At 37.7% G+C, this 4,338-nt stretch overlaps 1 long non-coding RNA gene across 1 annotated transcript; it reads left to right on the forward strand.

The window, feature by feature from the left end:
- The first annotated feature begins 245 nt into the window (after positions 1-245).
- Positions 246-1,879, forward strand: LOC112160243. Its single transcript, XR_004947108.1, has 3 exons — positions 246-596; positions 1,145-1,197; positions 1,431-1,879. It is a non-coding gene; the product is annotated as an uncharacterized LOC112160243 (long non-coding RNA).
- Positions 1,880-4,338: the final 2,459 nt, after the last annotated feature.

Consider the following 4,338-nt stretch of genomic DNA (forward strand, 5'->3'; position numbering starts at 1 on the left):
CTGTGAAACCGTGTAAAAATCACATAAATTCATATTTCTAATCACATCCAAACAGAATAAAGACTGATCTTATTCCCACACATTTACGTGATGACAAGATGCACATTACCCGCATGGATTTAGAAAATTATGAGCGAACAGGCTCTTAAAAATAATAATGATGAAATCACATTCAGAGTATCATCTCGCTCTATACATGATCTTTGTTTGATTACAATGGAATTCATTATTTCTCCCTCTACAACTATTTCCGGTATTTTAGACAGTACTGCGCATGTCAACATGATTTATTCTGATCAACCGTGTGGCGCATGGAAACGTTTGTTACAATCGGAGGAAGTTTTTCAGGGCCATGTGCACAGTTCTATTCTAATCTGATCTTTGATCTGATCCAGGACATTTTGCACATGGGAATGCAGCAATTTATACTCGATAAGAAACAAATCAGAATGAAGCTCCATGTGTAGGCGTCAAAACTGTTATTGTAGAAATTGAATGTTTCCACTGTGGTGGTGGGCGTGTCCCTTGAGGTGAGGCGGTGATTGTGTGAATGCGTTCACCTGTCAGATACGGGGCAGGAACGCCAGTTGGAGCAGGTGAGCTGGGTTCATGACTTTTTTGCTGAGCGCTATCACTAAACTTATAACCTACTATGTCGATGTCATGATGCTAATGCGAATATGAGGTTGACTGATGATTTATCGCTTTAATGTGACTTTAGATTTGCAAATGTTGCTTGTTGTTGTAAGCAAGATTTGACATTGTGCCAGCAACTACATTCATAGCTATCGTTGTATCACAGCCACAATAAAAAACAAAATAAATCATGCATTCAAAAAATCACTTTTAAACTTAAAGTAAGTTGTCACCAATAGTAAAACCCTTGTTTGCTCGCAGCAGAACGTGTTTGTTTCTAAGAATCTGACATGTAGCCGCTACACCAGGTGAAACATCTCAACACAAAAAGACTTTTTCACAACACAGAAGAACTCAAACTCATGACTACTCACAGTCAAGACTTTATTTGAAATTGTCACATTTCCATCTTTAAATTGTATTCCTCTTTCATTCAAATCAAATCACATGAACTGAAAGCTCCCCTCCCCGGTGGTGCAGTGGATGCTGACCCTGGCTTTTATTTCAGAGATCACCGGTTCCACTGGAGACATTGAAGTAACACCAAAACACATCTTCAATGTAAGGATTTTAATGATTCTACCTAATTGATCATAAAAATGATTTAGTCAGAATGTCAGCTCTGTGCAGATCCAAACAGCCCCAGGTTTCTCACTGAGGAGGTAGAAATATGAAAAGTCCGAAATGTATTTTTTCTGTTTATTTGATTCCAATTAAATTCAAGTTGATAAAAATGACTGTAAATATAGACTAAAGAGTTTTCTTTTTTCATTGTATTATTTTTACATTTTTAGTGTTTGAATCTGAGACTGATGAAGGCTGACGATGAAGGTGATGCAGCAAAGAAGCCTGAAAGCGAAACAAATGCCTGACGCTCTGGAAAGCGCCGCACCGATGACAGCGTGGCACAATAGGGGACAGCGAGGGGCCTTTTACTGAATTGCTCCCATCCACAGCAGCCACTAAATGATGCTGCAGCGCTCTGTCATCACTGACCCGTTTTTCACACAAACTCATTTAAGTAAATTGCTTGGAGATGGTAACTGGCCACCGTTTCAACCCAGCTTCCAATTCTGAGGCGAACAGGCACCTATATGTCCGTCCCCATGGATATCCCACTGATAACATGAAGTTCGAGGGGGAAAAAGTACAAGCTTCAGTAGTCCAAGGTTACCACATGTTCATGGTTTGATTGACTCGACCATAAACCGTATAAATCTACGAGTAAAAACTGTGAATCCACTGTATTCGTAGAATTTTTTTATGCAGCATTATTGCAGATGATTGAATAGAAATATGGTTTCAATTTTGCTTTTATAGGAAAAAAAACTATTTTGTTAGATGTTTTTGACATTTCAGCTCAAGTTTTGATGATAGGATAATGGAATATAATTAAAAATGGTTATTAATCATAATAATCCACAAGAAAAACAGAAGTTTGAACTGGATATTTAGTAAAACATAATTAAAATTGAGTAAGTATTTTAAATTCAGTAATAAATAGTAAGCCTCTTGGTTGCACCATTTGTATAAATCCAGTATTTTCTTTTTTGTTTACTGGGTGACAATAGGGAGACCTGAAGACTCCTTCAGAATTAGAAAATGGAAAAAATGGTAAAGATCTACAGTTGTGGGAACAATATTGTTAAAAGAAAACGTGAGCCATGGTTTTGTTCCAATTTTACTTAAGAGAAAAATGTTTGTATTTTTTTAGGGAAACCATTTTACCATCAGCCCAGAGACATCAGATGAAAAATAGTGTTGTTGCTAACTCTGGTGCATTGGCAGCAGTGCTTTTAATGTGAAATGTCCCTCTCAAATGAATAAACATAATTGGTCCTATTAGTAGATTGCAGGAAAAAAAACCCTGGCCACAGGAGTTGTAATAGGTGGTTGGGTGTATCCTCAAAGCAGGATGAATCCTGATGCTAGTTCCAGCTGTAGCCTTCATTCGTAGGAGCCTACATGTTTTTCGAGGTATGTCAGGTGTTTGTTGGAGTGACAGGCTCCAAAAACCCTGGTGGTACAGCTAAAGCTACGTGCAGCATATGACATGCGTTCAAGAAGGTGCGTTTAAATTATATTCGCACTAGGCAAGCAGGACGGGGCTTCTTCTTCTTTTTCCACCGTTTACCAGCCCATGTCCGCCACCTACAGTTGGAGGACGCTTGGTGTGAGATGTCAAAGTGCTGCAAATCTCGCTATTTGAGTATGAAATGGAAATGGTTTAACTCATTGCTAGCATCCTAGCAATGGCAGAAATGGATTACCAGCATGTCAGGAGAGTGGCCTTGATCTGCATCTGAAAAACAAACGCATCAGGTTTGTTGCTTTGTCTGGGTAAGACCAAATCCATCCATCACCATCAAACTCGAGGCCCGATAACAGGCAACACGTGCTCAGTGGCCTCATATTTATTCGTAGATCCTGAAAATAGTTGTAAAAACTTGTGAATTTGAGACTTTTGAACATTGAAGCCCCATACATGTTTAGGTAGACTTTTCATTGGAAGAGGCCACCTGAAGATGAGTTGCTGATGGCGGTTTGACTGTATCGTCAGAATGGTGTTGAAAACGTTGTCAACCTAAAAAATCTCCCTTTTTGTCATTCTGATGTGTGGAGTGAATGTATAAACCTTTGTGCTGCTGTATGGTCCCCCCCCCCTCAGAATCCCATCTGACATCATGACGTCTGTATTATGGGCCGGATTTCCTAAGTTTCAGTGCTGTTTCCATCCCAGAGCAGCAATTCCTTCTGTTTGTTCAGCATTGTTGAGGCTTTGATGCTGCCGCTCAAGCAGATAACTGCAAATGTGTCATGAAAACACACAAGATGAGTAATTAATGAACTCTGAGTGACTCTTTGATTCTACTGACTTTTACTTATATTAGAAAAAAAGCCTTTCTACAGTTTATCTTCTGGTTTTCACAGCACTACTTTAACCAACCAGAACCAACTGTTTATATCAGTGACTGTATACGGGACCTGGATAGAGTTAGTGTGATGTCACTAATTGAAAATGGTTTACTTTTGGGTCTAACCAAATAAAGTCAATTCAGTTGCCATTTTTTCACAACAGAGACACCTCCATGTTGAAGTGTCAGTGATTGGTCCAAATCAGTTATAATTATTGTTTCTATGGTAAACACTCTAGACCAGGGGTCTCAAACTCAATTCAGCCGAGGGACGCTGGAGGCAGACTCTCGGTGAGGCTGGGCCGCATCAGGATTTCCACAAGAAAAGCGCTGATAAAACATTCCAATGTTCTTAAATATCATTATTTTTAACACAAAATAATGAATAAAATAAATAAATATATTAAATAATTAATTAAAAAGCAGGCAAATCAGTATGGAAGCTTTTTGGTTCCATCAGACTGATTTTTTTATGTTGAATTTCTGACCCATTGAAATTTTAAGTCTCGAAATTAAAAACACTGATTTTTTTTAAAGATAGAAAATATTTTTGGGAGCATACAATTTTGCTGTTTAAAAAGCAAGGGTTGAAAAAAAAATCACAATAAAAATTCAGAGGTTAAGAAAATTCAGGATAAAAATTCAGAATAAAATTTAGAATAAAAATTCAGAGGTTAAGAAAATTCAGAATAAAAATTCACAATAAAAATTCCGAATAAAAACTCAGAGGTTAAGAAAATTAAGAATAAAAATTCAGAGGTTAAAAAAATTCAGAGTCTGATGGAAC

The sequence above is a fragment of the Oryzias melastigma genome, linkage group LG23 (genome assembly GCF_002922805.2).
Source record: "Oryzias melastigma strain HK-1 linkage group LG23, ASM292280v2, whole genome shotgun sequence".
Lineage (NCBI taxonomy): Eukaryota > Metazoa > Chordata > Actinopteri > Beloniformes > Adrianichthyidae > Oryzias > Oryzias melastigma.